The sequence below is a fragment of the Mastigoproctus giganteus genome, chromosome 2 (assembly GCF_048544385.1).
Source record: "Mastigoproctus giganteus isolate SK-2022 chromosome 2, ASM4854438v1, whole genome shotgun sequence".
Taxonomy (NCBI): Eukaryota; Metazoa; Arthropoda; class Arachnida; order Uropygi; family Thelyphonidae; genus Mastigoproctus; species Mastigoproctus giganteus.
Window position 1 is genome coordinate 256,116,610 of NC_143576.1, and position 16,491 is coordinate 256,133,100.

General features: G+C 38.9%; 1 protein-coding gene across 3 annotated transcripts in view; it reads right to left on the reverse strand.

Annotated features, from left to right (window-relative positions):
- Br140 (bromodomain-containing protein 140) overlaps window positions 1-16,491 on the reverse strand; it is a 507,858-nt gene that overhangs the window by 302,675 nt on the left and 188,692 nt on the right. The gene's annotated exons all lie outside the window — the stretch shown is intronic.

The window sequence follows — 16,491 nt, forward strand, 5'->3', positions numbered from 1 at the left end:
TCCCTGAGTTGCATGCAGATGGGTCTTGGCGCATTATAGCCGTAGTTGCTAATGCACCAAAAAATCCAAATAAACAAACAAACAAACAAACAAGCATGCAGATGGTGCAATGCTACCAGATGCCTCCTTCATTCACATAACTTGTTATAGTGCATTACAGTGTAAGTGCATAGGAACATTTTATTGTATTTTTTCATATATTTTTTTATCATGGAAAGGTCAAGTAAAAAGCAGAAATAAGTAGTGTTAATGATAAAGGAGAAAACAAACATATGTAATAGACTTGAATATATCAAAAACTACAAGTTAATGAAAATGTAAGGCATCTTTGATATTCTACAGGGTGGGTGGGAAGTCACTCCCTATTTTTAATTTGTTATATACAGTAAAGTAATGCATGTATTGGAATTAACTGTATGCTGTTTTATTGTGTCTTGTATGCCATTACTTATGCTGTTTTCATTGTACTTGTATGCCATTACTCATGTTGTTTTCATTGTTTTAGATCCCTGTGAAATCCCATAGAAATGGCCAGTCCATGAGGAAAGAGCTAAACTGCCGCAAGGTATAAGGTGTAGCAGTCAATTGTCCAAGTGCAATGGTGGTTGAGGAATCAACACGGCAGGCATGCTGTTTTGGATCCAAAAACAATCAAAAACTGTCACAAAAAGTTACTGATGACTGGTAGTGGACAGCAAGAGATCCGGTAGGCCTTCGACATCAAGGTCTGAGGAAAATATGAATCAACTGAAAGAGATTTTCGATCAAAGCTCTTCGAAATCTGCACGGCAGGCCTAAGAGAGAGTGGTTTAAGGTGGCATGCTGTGCATGTTGTACAATATCGACCATGGAAGCCACATTATGTGCAGCAATTGTTCCCGGAAGATTGGGATGAGCTTGTTGAATTTTGTGAAATGATGCTCGCATGGGAGAAAGATTTTTCACACCTGTTCAAAAACATTCTTTGGACAGACTAGGCTGTGTTTCATGTAGGGGGGGGGGATTCGTTAATCGACATAAGAGTCATTATTGGGCAGATAAAGATCCCCAGGAGACAGTCGAAAGAATGCAGAACAAGCCGAAAGAGACGATGTGGTGCGGTATAACTTCTCGTATCATTGAACCATATCTGAGACGAGACACCACGAACAGTGAACGATACTTAGAAATATTGCAAAATTTTGTGGGGCCTACAATTTCTGCATGGAGAAACGCTCAAGAGTTGATATTCATGCAACATGGTGTTCCCCCACATTTTGCCTTGACTGTTAGGGAGTGGCTCAATGAGCATTTCCCAGGATGCTGGATAGACCGTCGGGGACAAACAGAATGGCTGCACGAAGTCGAGACCTAACTCTATGTAATTACTTTTTATGAGGATGGGCCAAGGAAGAAGTGTATAAGAGTAAACCTAAAAATACTGATGAACTTGAAAACAATATCCATCAGGTCATCTTCGGTGTTCCTGTCCAATTCTTAACAAGTCCGCAGAAAATGTACCTGACTGTTTAAATAAATATGTAGAAAATGCTGGAGGTCTCATCAAGTTGTAACTTTCAGGGAACTAATAGCAAACAAGCTACAAATCAGAACAAAATGTGCAGTGCTATTTTGTATATTTTAAAAAATATAACATTTTTAAAAGAGGGAGTGACTTCCCACCCACCCATCCTGTATGACACATGAAAGCAGAAAGACAAACTGATAAAATTCTATTTTGACATTGAATCAACAGAGGCCACTATTAAATGAAGCATTTTGCAAAAATGTAATTTGGAACAACTTGATGTAGTGCTGTACAAGTAGTTTATCATTAAATTCGATAATCTATGACACATGGAAGCAGAAAGACAAACATAAAAAATTCTATTTTGAAACTGAATCAAAGGCCACTATTAAATGAAGTAAGTTGGAACTATTTGATGTAGTGCTGTACAAGTAATTTATGATTAAATGTCTGGGCACATGCTAGTAGAAAAGGCTAAAGACATGTACACAAAAATAAAGCTTACTGAGCAATGTACATTCTCTAATGCAGTGTTTCTCAATCTTTTTACTCTCATGGCACATTTTCCAAAGAAGAAAAATTTCGCGGCACACCTACGTAGTCATAGAAGAAGAAATTTCTAAATTAAATAAATAGAACGAAAAATAATATTAACATTTTTTTTATTTATACTTATATTATATTTGTGTTATGCAAACAATTCTTACAACCAAAATAAAATATTCGGACAATGATGTTAAAATAAAAACGACACTAGTTTTTTTAAGATTTCGCGGCACACTTGGAAAATTTTGCGGCACACCCTTTGAGAAACACTGCTCTAATGGATAGCTAGCCAGGTTCAAGACAATGTGGAATAAGAAACCTGGACACAGCCTACGGTAGATATAAGCTAGTTTGTAATCAAGTCACAAAGGAAGTTAGGCAAGCGAAGGCTGATTATGACAAATTTTTGGCAATGGCTGCAAAGAAAAACAGCAAAGGCTTCTTTATTTATGTAAACTCTATAAGGAAGAGAATGAATGAATCAGATTGCTCCACTTGATATCGATGGTTTGACTATTGATGATCCTACTCAGGTATCTTACAAATTGAATGAGTATCCCTTTGTATAAGGGAATGTTAAGGCCACACCTTGAGTACTGCATACAAGTCTGGAGGCCAGAGCAACAAAGGGTTGCTCTTACCAATAAAATCTTCAGTTCTGCAAATTGCAGCATCTGGAGACTAGGCAACTGCAAGGTGATCTGATTGAGGTGTATAAGGCCTTGAATGGTTTGAGCAAGTGCAACACTGATGGAATTCTTCCTCTTGCTCATGTTACGCACTTGAGGGGGCATAAATTCAAATTGAGGAAAAACGGTTGTAGAACAGATGTGAAGAAAGAATGGACAAACTTTTGGAGCAAATGGATGGGTGAAATCGGAAAGTGTTTTTTTTTTTTTTTTTTTTGCTGATGCTGTATAAGCTTCCTTTCTTGCATCATATGTTTCTACTAATGCTTATGCTAATCTGTCAAACAATTGTCTGACAAGGAATCAGCAGAAAGATATATAGATACACTTGCAAAAATAGAGAAAGAGCATATTTAACACTTTAGAAGATATATAATGCTGAAAAATGGGATTATGGTGATATCATTTGTTTAACAAGGCTCTTGCGGGTAGTCTTGAAAAAGTCACAGATGGCTTTAAATTATATAAGGAGTTATGTTGACTCAGGTTATGTTGTTTGTAATGCTAAGTTGTGCAAATGTCACTGGCAATCATTTTCTGAAACTGTGGATTAGTGGAAAATATCAGCTTTTCTTTGTGGACATTTAAAAATGTCCACAAAGAAAAGACAAGAACAGATAGCTCTAGCTCCAACTTTTGACTTTCAAAAAGCTAGAGAGCAAACAATTATAAGCAGGAGGAAACAAAAGAGATTTCTGAGGAAAACAGGAATATTTTTTAAAAAAATGTCTGTTTGATATCAACTATGAGTGATTCAAGAAAGTCACAGTCTTTGCACCTCTTCAGAAATATAAATCAAAGTTTTATTTATAACAATGACACTGCCATTTGCACTAGCTGTCAAGAACACTTCCTTTGGTTTTCAGTATTCGGTCCCCCCCCCAGTTAAATAATCTTTGAAAGTTGCTACCATTACGAGGAATTACTAAAATTACAAGCATTACTTGGGATGAATTTTTTACATTTCATGCTTCCTACTGCACATGAGCCCTGTACATCAATTCTTTCTTTAAGTTTGTTCCAACAATCAACCACCCATAGGCTAATGGCAAATTTCTGCACATCTATTCTACAACTGTCTTTCCTCAATTTAAATTTATGACCCCTCCCCTCAGGTGCATAATCTACACAAGAGGAAAAATCCGATCAGCACTGAGCTTGCTGAAACCATTCAATCCCTTATACACTTCAATCAGAACATCTTCCGGTGCCTGGTTTCCAAACACTGCAATTTAGCATTAGTAGAGGCATATGATGCAAGAAAGCAAGTTTATGCAGCATCAGCAAAAAAAAAAAAACTTCCACTTCACCCCTCCATTCGTTCGAAAAACCTGTCCAACTGAGCCTTAAATTTATTTAGGCTATCAACTTCCAAAACAAGGGATGGAAGTCTGTTCCACCAACCAACTACCCGCTGGCTAAAGGCAAATTTCCGCACATCTATCCTACATCTTGAATTTATGTCCTCTTTGAATTTATGAGAGGACATAAATTTCAAATTTATTCAATTTGAATTTATGAGAGGACATAAATTCAAATTGAATAAATTCAATTTGAATTTATGTCCTCTCAGGTGATTATTCTGAGCAAGAGGAAGAATCCCATCAGCATTCAGCATGCTCAAACCATTCAAGGCTTTATACACCTCTTTCAGATCCCTCGCTGGTGCCTAGTCTTCAGACACTAATTTTCAAAACTTAAGCCTTTCTTCGTAAGAGCAACCCTTTGTTCCATTCACTAATCTTGTTGCCCTTCTCTGTACTCGTTCCAGCAGCTCTACATCATTCTTGAAATGAGGCCTCCAGACCAGTACTCAAGGTGTGGCCTGACCATTGCCTTATACAAGGGAATAATCACCTCCTTATCCCTGCTAGAAAAATTCCTGTATATCATTGACAAGACACCATGAGCTACTCTTGCAGCCCGTCTGCACTGCTCAGAGAACTTCATATCTGCCTGCACAATTACCCCCATGTCCTTTTCATTCTCTACCACTGTCAGTGTAGTACAACAGAGTTGATACGTTGCTCTGGGGTTGCTGTTTCCCATATGTAGTACTTTACATTTGTCAGTGTCAAATTTCATTTTCCACCTCTCACCCCATCTGCTTAACCTTTCCAGATCCTGTTGCAGCAGCATAGCATCAGTGGTGTCCTTAACAACCCTGCCAACCTTTGTATCGTCTGCAAACTTGGACATTAAGCTGGATATACCATCATCAATATTATTTATAAATACAGAAAACAATAATGGGTCCAACACTGAACCCTGAGGGACTCCACTAATAAAATTAATCCACGATGAGCAGTGTCCATTGATTACCACTCTCTGTCTTCTCCCCCTCAACCACCCCTTTATCCATAGCAGCAATTTGCCTCTAATGCCACACTGCTCCAATTTGGGCAGAAGTCTTCCATGTCTTGTCTAGATGATCCTGCAGTGCTTCTTTAATCAGTGCCTCCATTAATTTCCCTGGAACAGAAGTTAAACTAACAGGTCTGTAATTACCTGTGTCTCCCTTTGATCCTCCTTTGTGAATTGGGGTCACATTTGCACTTCTGCAGTCCATGGGTATCTCCCCGGAGTCCAATGAAGCTCTCATAATTATGGCTAAGGGTTTGCTTACTTCCTTTGCTGCCTCCTTTAATATAACTGGATAGATCCCATCCACCCCAGGTGCCTTTCTTGTGTTTATCTTCAACAATTTCTCCTCCACTTTACTCTCAGTTATTACAAGATTATCTAGCTTACTGCCAGAGTTGAACTCAGGAGTCTGCTGACGAGGCTACTAGTGACGGTCGTGTTCCAAGCCGCTAAGTGGATTTTTCTTATTTATTGATTTGAAATTATTGTTTTTCTAAAACTTTTGATTTAAATTTAGTAGTATAACATTATTTTCTGATTTTTTGATTAATTTGGTGTATTTAGTCTTTACTCGGCCTTGTAAAAGTATCCGTAAGGGTTTCCACGTGTTCGTAACTACCGCTACCGTTATTAACTTTCCCGCCATTGTGATACCGTACTAGATATACCGTAGGTTATATACCGTACTAGATAGCGTTAGTTGAACTTCGTTAGCAGTTAAATTGTACGTTTAAATAAATACATATAACGACTTAGATTACAAACGTAATATAATTAATAACATAACATAATTAATTAATAAATTAATAGAATCATGACTCAGACCAGAGCAGCAAAGCAAAAGGCTCAAGCTAATGGAAGTGCTGTGGCTCAGAGCAGAACTGAGGGGGGCAGTTGTCCTCTGACTCACAGCCTTATAAAATGCACTGTTTGCTTGATGTTTGCAGAGCAATCGGGTACGGGACATGATACTGCCAAGGGGGATGTCTTTGTGTGTGCGCGATGCAAGGAGTGTATCGATATCAGGCAACAACTCGGCGTTCTTTTGGGCCTATATGAGAGCTTGAAGGACAGGGTGGATGCCCTCGAAGAAACTAAATTGAGGGGCCCATCAAGCTCTCAGCTGCCCACATCAACGCCAGAGCTTGCACTTGGGCATCGCGTGACACAGAGACAACCCCCAAGGCAGAATGCGCTGGTCCCGAAGGAACTAGTAGTTGTTGGTGACTCTATTGTCAGGGAAACGGGGAACATGCTTTGTAAAAAAGATAGGTGGAACAGGACCAGGGTATGTCTGCCAGGGGCAAAGGTTGATGACGTTGTAGAGCGAATATCATCTTTTAAGGGCACAAAAGGTGATATAGTTGTACACGTTGGCACTAATAATATTAAGAGTAGGAGACCGGCAGAATTACTTAACAAGTACAGGTCACTGTTGAACAAAAGCCGAGAATTAGGGTTGAATTTGAAAGTGTCTGCAATTCTGCCCAGACACGATAGGAGGGAGTATATGATGAGAGCCTTGTCGATCAATTCGGCCCTGGAAAGATTGTGCAAGGCTCAAGGGGTAGAATTTTTTTCAGCCTGGACTGTACTTGTTAACAGGAGAGATTGCTTCTTCAGGGATGGGATACACTTAAATAGAAAGGGTGCAAGAATATTTGCTGATGCTATCGAGGCAGTGTTAGGTGGGTCGGAAAACTGCTAGCTTGGGGGGAGACAAAGACCAATAGATTGACAGTAGCCACTGGCAGAGGTGAAAGAGATTCTTGCACTGCTTCTATTAGAATGAGCAGAAGCCTGAAAAACAAGATGCATGGTATTTCAGAGACTGCTGGGAGCCATTGTGGTACAAGTAAACACATGGGTTGTGTTAGGGTAGCTAAGAATAGAAACAGGTGCAGGTATACTTGCGTGTACACCAATGCTAGGAGTTTAGTAAATAAATTTGATGAATTTGAGGTATTGCTCAAAACATCGAAGGCAGATATTGTTGGGATATCAGAGACGTGGTGTCACACAGATATAAGGGATGCAGAACTGCAATTTGGGGAGTACAACGTCTACAGAAAGGATAGACAGGATAGGAAGGGGGGAGGTGTTATGCTATTAGTTAAGAAACACATAAAAACCAAGGAAGTGAAGCCAGTCGACATCGCTGGACAGTGCAGTGTGGAGTCAGTTTGGTGTGACATAAACATTGGGAGATCAAAATTGAGAGTAGGAGTGTGCTATAGGCCTAATGACTCTGATGAGTATAATAAGGAACTGTACAGGGAAATAGAATGGGCCAGTAAATCAGAGTGTCTTATAATGGGAGATTTTAATTTCCCAGATATTGACTGGAATTTGGGGGCTGGATACTCACACACTAGCAGGGCTTTTGTGGATTTATTGGATGATTGTTTTCTACATCAGCATGTTCGGGAGGCAACAAGAGGGAGTAATACTCTTGATTTGATTATCAGCAGTGATTCTTCATGCATTAAGAATCTGCAGATAAATGAACCACTAGGTGGCAGTGATCACAGTGTGCTGAAGTGGGATTTACTCAAAGAGGTAACTACCATTAGGGGTAAAGGGAAGGGTTATTGCTTCCGTAAAGGCGACTACGATGGACTGAGACAGTATTTAAATTCTATACAGTGGGACCAACTGATGATGTTACCAACAGCAAATTCAAAATGGGAAGCATTCAAAGAATTTATCTTGGAAGCTACTAGGCTTTACATACCAACTAAGAAATATTGTTCAAGGTTTAGGCCAAAATGGATGTCAGATGAACTAATGAGGCATATGGCAGAGAAGAAAAATGCATGGGATACTTACAAATTAACACATGACACAGAAGCCTATGATAGATACAAGTTGATATGCAACCAAGTTACAAAGGAGGTTAGGCAGGCGAAGGCAGATTACGAGAAATCCTTGGCAAGGGATGCAAAGAAAAACAGCAAAGAGTTCTTTACTTATGTAAACTCTAGAAGGAAAGGGATGAATCAGATTGGTCCTCTTGATATTGATGGGTCAAGTGTTGATGATCCTGCTCAGGTAGCTAACAAACTAAATGAATATTTTGCATCGACATTCACACATGAGGAGTTATTCAGCGAGGGGAATGCCAGAGGTGTATTCAACTCTAGCAGTAAGTTACAGAATCTTGAAATAACTGGGAGTAAAGTGGAGGAGAAACTGTTGAAGATAAACACAAGAAAGGCACCCGGGTGGATGGGATCTATCCAGTTATATTAAAGGAGGCAGCAAAGGAAGTAAGCAAACCCTTAGCCATAATTATGAGAGCTTCCTTGGACTCAGGGGAGGTACCCATAGACTGGAAATGTGCAAATGTGACCCCAATTCACAAAGGAGGATCAAAGGCTGACACAAGTAATTATAGACCTGTGAGCTTAACTTCTGTTCCAGGAAAATTAATGGAGGCACTGGTTAAAGAAGCACTGCAGGATCATTTAGACAAGACTTCAGTTATAGCTCAGACACAGCATGGTTTTGTTAAGGGGAAGTCTTGCCTGACCAACTTGATTGGATACTATGATGCAGTCACAAAAGAACTGGATGCAGGGAATAACTTTGATATTATATACTTGGATCTTAGAAAGGTTTTTGATACTGTTGCACATGGAAGACTGCTACACAAATTGGAGCAGTGTGACATTGGAGGCAAATTACTGCTATGGATAAAGGGGTGGTTGAGGGGGAGAAGACAGAGAGTGGTAATCAATGGACACTGCTCATCGTGGACTGATGTTATTAGTGGAGTCCCTCAGGGCTCAGTGTTGGGTCCATTATTGTTTTCTGTATTTATAAATGATATTGATGATGGTATATCAAGCTTAATGTCCAAGTTTGCAGATGATACAAAGGTTGGCAGGGTTGTCAAGGACACTACTGACACTATGCTGCTGCAACAGGATCTGGAAAGGTTGAGCAGATGGGCTGAGAGGTGGCAAATGAAGTTTAACATTGACAAATGTAAAGTACTACACATGGGAAACAGCAACCCCAGAGCAACGTATCAACTCTGTGGTACAACACTGACAGTGGTAGAGAATGAAAGGGACTTGGGGGTGGTTGTGCAGGCAGATATGAAGTTCTCTGAGCAGTGCAGACGGGCTGCAAGAGTAGCTCATGGAGTATTGTCAATGATATACAGGAATTTTTCCAGCAGGGATAAGGAGGTGATTATTCCATTGTATAAGGCGATGGTCAGGCCACACCTAGAGTACTGTATACAGGTCTGGAGGCCTCATTTCAAGAAGGATGTAGAGCTGCTGGAACGAGTACAGAGAAGGGCAACAAGATTAGTGAATGGAACAAAGGGGTGCTCTTACGAAGAACGGCTTAAGTTTTGCAAATTACAGTGTCTGGAGACTAGGCACCAGCGAGGTGATCTGATAGAGGTGTATAAAGCCTTGAATGGTTTAAGCATGCTCAATGCTGATGGGATTCTTCCTCTAGCTCAGAATAATCACCTGAGAGGGCATAAATTCAAATTGAGGAAAGACAGATGTAGGATAGACGTGCGGAAATTTGCCTTTAGCCAGCGGGTGGTTGGTTGGTGGAACAGACTTCCATCCCTTGTGGTGGAGGTTGATAGCCTAAATAAGTTTAAGGCTCAGCTGGACAGGTATTTTGAACGAACGGAGGGGTGAAGTGGAAGTGGTTTTTTTTTTTTTTTTTTTGGCTGATGCTGCATAAGCTTGCTTTCTTGCATCAAATGCCTCTACTAATGCTAATGCTAATGCTAACTTAAGCCTTTTCTTGGTGAGAACGTAATTTGCTACAGATAAGGTGCAGAACTTAAGCCTTTCCTGGTGAGAGCAACCCTTTATTCCCCTAACTAATCTCACTGCTCTTCTCTGTACTCCTTCTGGAAGCTCTACATCCTTCCTAAAATGAGGCCTCCTGACCTGAATGCAGTATTCAAGGTGTGGCCTGACCATTGTCTTATACAAAGGGATAATCACATGCTTATCTCTGATAGCAAAATTCCTGTTTATCATTGACAAGACTCCATGAGCTGCTCTGGCAGCTTCTCTGCACTGCTCAGAAAATTTTATAGCTGACTGCACAATTACCACCACATCTTTTTCATTTTCTATCTCCCTCAAAGGGTAGTACCACACAGTTGGTACATTTCTCTGGGGTTACTTCTACCCATATGCAGTACTTTGCATTCGTCAATGATAAATTTCAGTCTCCACTTCTCAGCCCATCTGCCCAACTTTTTTAGATCCTGTTGTAGTAGTGTACTGGCTCTGCTGTCATTAACAACCCTGTCAACCTTTGTATCATCTGCAAACTTGGACATTGAGCTTGATACACCTTCATCAATATCACTAATAAATATAGAAAACAACAATGGGCCAAACACTGAACACTTGGGGACTCCACTAATAACTAGTCCACAAAGAGCAGTATCCGCTGATTACCACTCTGTCTTCTCCCACTCAACCATCCTTTTATCCATAGCAGCAGACTTTTTCTTAATGCCATACTGCTCCAATTTGTACAGTAGTCTTCATGTGCAACAGTATCAAAAGCTTTCCTGAAATCCAAGTATATGATATCAAAATTATTTTTTGCATCCAGTTCCTTTCTAGCCACATCATAGTATCCAATCAAATTGGTCAGACAAGACTTCCCCTTAAGAAACCTATGCTATGACTGAAATATAACTGCAGTCTTGTCTAGATGATCCTGCAATGCTTCTTTGGCCTCTGACTCCATTTTTTTCCCCAGAACAGAAGTTAAACTAAGAGGTCTGTAATTACTTCACAACCAGGCAATAGAAATGCCTATGACTAAGTCAAAATCATCCTTCTAGTCTAACAATGATAATAAATTTCCAAAATGGAAGTTGAATATTTAAAAATGGCTGGTGTAATAAATTTCTACATAATATTCTTCAACATATATTTAAGTAATGACCTCGGTAATAGATGTATGTGAGTTACATGTATTGAAGAGTTACATCTGGTTTTTCAAACTTCAAACATCACCTGCTTAGTGAATTCATGTTAAGAGGGGAAGATTTGTCCATAGGAAATAATGTAAATAGTTTTATCTGGTTGGTGTTACTAGCATTTCTGGCTGATTTTAAGGCTGCATTTCTCTATGTAACAATATTAAATATAGCACAAATATTTAAACCTTTAAATACATAAATTGCACAATAAAATATATGTTAAGAAAATGCAAAAAATTTACCTTAAAATTATTGAAATTTATATATTATATTTACATTTTTGTACAATAATGACTTGCAATACTGTTAATTTACAGATCACTCAAAACCACTAATGTGGTTTGAGAACTTGAAGATGGACAGGAATATCTTCTTACTGTGGCCACTGCAACAAAATATTGAAGGTCGATCTTCCTTAGGGCTGAAGAAAAAATCCAAAGAGAGCTGTAGTTTGCTTTCATCTTGTTGTTACAGATTGCCCTTTAAGAACTCACAGCATTTTCAACCATTCCACATACAATGAGGAATCTGTTCATTATTACATCATTATTACTGAAGTAAGAAATACATTTATTTCTTACAATTTATATAGCACATTAAATACAATTTAACACAAGCTTTTAGAGTGCCTAAGGGAAGGCCTTTAGTGGTCATGATCTGAGGGGAGACTTAAGTTCTTCCTTTTCTCTTTCCTTTTTGAAGTTTTCAAGAGCTTTCTTCTTATATTCAGCAGCCATTTCTATGAGTTCTCCATTGCTTAAGCCATCTTTTCTGGATTGTGATGAGATCCTGGTATGTCTTCAGATTCTATATCAGTCAATCCAATATATGCTTGCCAAGTTCTACTATGTTGTGTTTAATCTTCTTGAAATCAAAGCCATGAAAGTATTTAACACAATCTTCTCCACACTCCATTCATCAATTTGTGTTGAACTTCTGCTAGGCACTAACAGTATTACCAATGACATGTTTAATATTGGATACTTTTCAAAATTCTTTAAGCCACTATTGCAACCTGGTTCACTGGTCAGATGGGAGAGGTGGTATCGGGGGACAAAAATTTTACACTGGCACTAAACTCGGTGGATGTCCTGATGCATTATCCAATATCAAAAGAGCTTTATTGGAAATGTTATTGGCTGCCTAATATCGTTCAATGCTCAACAAAACTAATCTGAAAACCATGTTTGGAAAAGACTTCTACTGACCCAAGACTTATTAGATCCATATGACTGGCAACTTTGATTTAATAAATCCGTTAAGAGCCCTGCAGTTTTTTTAAGTGTTAGACTAACAGGGACTTCAACTTGAAGAAGCCCAGCACCATTCCCATCCACATCACTGTTATTGTTATTCCATCTTTTGCCACTTTAAATCCAGGAATGGATTTTTCTTCTCTAGAAATAAAAGTTCTCTTGCCATTCTCTTCCAAAATAGACCACATTCATCAACATTAAACACCTGCAGAGGGATGTAGTCTCCTTCAATAATATCCGAAAGTGCCTTCTTAAATTTTTCAGCCTCCCCACATAGCACTGGCTGCATCTCCCTGGGTAGTAATATTATGCAGGCTACAAAGCATACAGATCCTATCAAACTGGCCTTTACTAGCATTAAAAGGTTTGGCACTAGATCCCTCTGGCAATTTTTTTTTTCAAATATTCATTCATGCCTGCTCTTGAATTATTAAAAAATTTAAGAGAATGCTGTGCTGCATGCTGTCCTCTGTAAACAAATTTAACAATCATTCCATTTCAATCAGCATTGAAAGCTAGATCAATGTAATTTCATTACACTTAAAACAGTTGCTATTTTGCCATATTCCAAGATTTTTTACTTCTTCTTTATTGTGGTTTTTATGGTACACCCCATTAAATAAAATGTCTTCCACAGATCAATCTGACATTCTCCCAAATCCAGTCTTTTTAGAGTATTGAATTTAGTTTCTAATAAAAGTTTTTCTGGTGACCTTCTTCGCATTATTAGCACTAGCTGACCCAACTGTTTTGATGCCATTTAAAATTAAAAAGAAGCTGAAATTACCTACAAGGTAAACTAAAATCAATCACATTAACACAAAAATGCTCATAAAAATAAGTAAACCAGAAGCAACTAGAATGCAAAACTAAAGTGAAAACAGCATTGCCAAGCAGTGCTACTGTGAAGTCAAAAATATTCCCCCTTTTTTTATGAAAACCCCAAACACAAGAGGTATTAGAACCTATAGTACTTGGTACCATGCTTGGGTTGGAGGTTGAGAAGATGAGAGACGATATTTGTTGACATTAGACTTCAACTACTGTAGACTGTAATTTTCAGGAAATATGTATAAAGGAAGGTTGTTCCTAAAAACAGCAGTAGAATGAATAAATGAGGAAGATGAAAATTTGGTTCTGTGAGTTTGAAGTTGGACAGTAAATGGATGTTGGCTGGTGGCAGCATGTGTTCGGACTGTTTTGAAAGAGAGACCAGTTATTATAAAAGCAGATTCAGAAGAACAGTGCCCATGGAAGTATCTGTAGAAAAGGCATGCAGCAGAAACAGTATGTCTATGAGGCAACACGTGGAGAGACTCTGTTAGAGAGGAGTCATTAATTAACCTAACTGCCCTCTTCTAAATGGAGTCTGGAAGTCTGAGGGAGGTTTTGGGGGCACTGCCCCATATGTGGAAACAATATTCCATGGTAGGGCAGGTTTGTGATTTGTACAAAGTGAACAGTTGTTTGGAAGAAAAGTAATGCCAAGAGCAAAAGAGAAAACCAAGTTTTTTTTAGATGCAGAGGAAGCAATATTTGTAATGTGCTTGTGCCAAGAGAGATTAGAAGTCAGGGTTACCTCCCAAAGAGAGATATATCATCTTGTCTAAAAATCGGAGTGTCACCAAAGATAAGCATAGGAGCAGAAGAACCCTTTTTGCGAGATATAAGACAAGACTGAGTTTTAGAAGGATTGAAATCAACTAAGTTGTCTTTGCCCCACTGGAGATCAGTATTTAAGGAACTGGTAGTGGATATTCAAGAAGTTGAAACTGATTGAGCAGGGCAAGGTTTCTCAAATTGTAAAGTGGAATGCAATGTGCTATCATAAGAAAAACTATCGAAAAGATTTCCATTCGATGGAAGAAGGTCATTAATATACAAGAGGAAAAAAGTGGGGGAAAGAACTGAACCTTGGGGTACACCAGCATTAGTGGGGAAGTTAGAAGAGGAGAGCCATCTACCATCACCCTCAGTGAGCGATCAGAGAGAAAACTGGATAACCAATTACAAAAACAGTTGGCAAACCATAAGATGGAAGCTTGTTTAGAAGACTTTTATGCCAAACACGATCGAAAGCCTTTGAGATGTCAAGAGCAACTGCTTAACTTTTCCACTGAATTTGTCCATAAATGGACAAATTCAGTGGAATATCACCAGTGGATCGACACTGATGGAATCCATACTGGTGATCATTGATCAGAAGGAAGGTTTCTAGGTAGTTTAAGAATTGGCGGTTAATTGATTTCTCCATTACTTGAGAAAGAGTAGAAGTAATTGCAATGGGACAATAATTGGATGGGATGGATTTGTCACCCTTTTTTAGGAACTGGCTGGATACGAGCAAATTTCCAAGCAGAAGGAAAAACACCTTTGGAATAAGAAAGTGAAAAAAGGTGGCAAAGAACAGGAGCTCAGGTTTTGAGAACAAGTGTAGAAATACCATCAGGACTTGGAGCTTTCTTAGCATCAAGATTCGTCAAAATCCTTCTGACATCCTTTTGACAGAAGACCACAGGAGGCATTGAATGGAGTGTGTTGGGAATGGTGGGAGGTGTTTAACCAAGATCATTAATACACGAGTTGGAAGAAAAATGGGATGCTAACAGGTCAGCTTTATCCTTGGCTGAAGTGACAACAGAACCATCTGGTTCTGACAGATGTGGGAGCAGTCTTTTTAAGAGTACTGAATTTAGTTTCTAATGAAATTTTTTCTTGTGGCATACTGCCTTCTTCGCATTATTAGCACTAGCTGACTCAACTGTTTTGATGGCATTTAAAATAAAAAATTGGAGAAGCTGAAATTATATACAAGGTAAACTAAAATCAATCTCATGAACACAAAATGATCATAAAAATAAGTAAACCAGAATGCAAAACTAAAGTGAAAACAGCATTGCTAAGCAATGATAGTGTGCAGTCAAAAGCAATCCCCTGTCAGGCATATTGCAATTCTTAAAGAGAAGCTTGATAAACAACATTGCAATAAACTTTAGTTAATTATAATTCACAAGTAGATGCTCTCTTTCCCATAACAATGACGGGATGATGTATAAAGGTTCGCTGCTGGATCCATCTGACCACTTTGGTACACATCTATAAGCAAAAACATTAAGACCATCTACCTAATAGCATGTTGGGCTGCCTTTTGTCATGATAATCACTTGCACCTGGCATTGCATCAACTCCACAAGACCACAAAAGGTGTCCTCGGGTAGCTTTGACCAACTGGACAGAAGGACATGCTGAATTTTGGCAATAGAATGAGGCACTGATGTGACTGGCGAATGCTATGTTCCCCTGCATCCCACAAGTCGAGGGTTTAGTGTCAAACAACGTTAACTGCAAAATTGCATTTTCTTTTTGTAATAACTTTAGTTTTATTTTATACAAATAACAATGCATATCATGTCATAGAATTATACCTCTCTAGTACTTTACAAGTTAGCTTAGGCTATAAGTACATTTCCGGTAAACCAAGAAAATGTCAAATGATTTTTTTTTTTTTTGGTTAATTACAAAAACATCAACTACAAAATTATTTTGTATTTAACGTTGTTTGATACTAAACCCTCAAAGCGTTCAATGGGATTGATGTTGGAGGAATTTGTGAGACAAGGGAGCACACAAAATGACTGGACATAATCCTCAAATCATTCCTGGACAGTGTGGGCTTTGTGATATGGGGCATTGTCTTACTGAAAGAGTCCAGTGTCATCTGGATGCATGGTCACCATGTAAGACAAAACCTGGTATGAAACAATGCCAAAATAGGATCTGGCAGTGAGAGTGTGTTCAATGGGGATAAGAGAACCCAACACTGTCCATGAAAAGTCCTCCAAACCATGATACTACTGCCCCTGGCCTGTTTTGTTCAACCATGCAGTCTGGTTATAGCTGTCCACCTGCTCGCCATCAAATACATACCTGTCCATCGGCATGATGGTGCTGGAACCTTGAGTCAGACTAGGCAACTCTTTTCCAGTTGCCCAATGTCCAGGAATACTGCTCCCATGCCCACTGCTGATGGAAATATTGATGATGGTTGGTCAACATGTGCACATGAACAAGTCACCTACTCTGTAGGCCAATCTGCAAGAGCATCTGCTAGATGGTGTACTCAGAAGCGTTTCTCTGTGCATC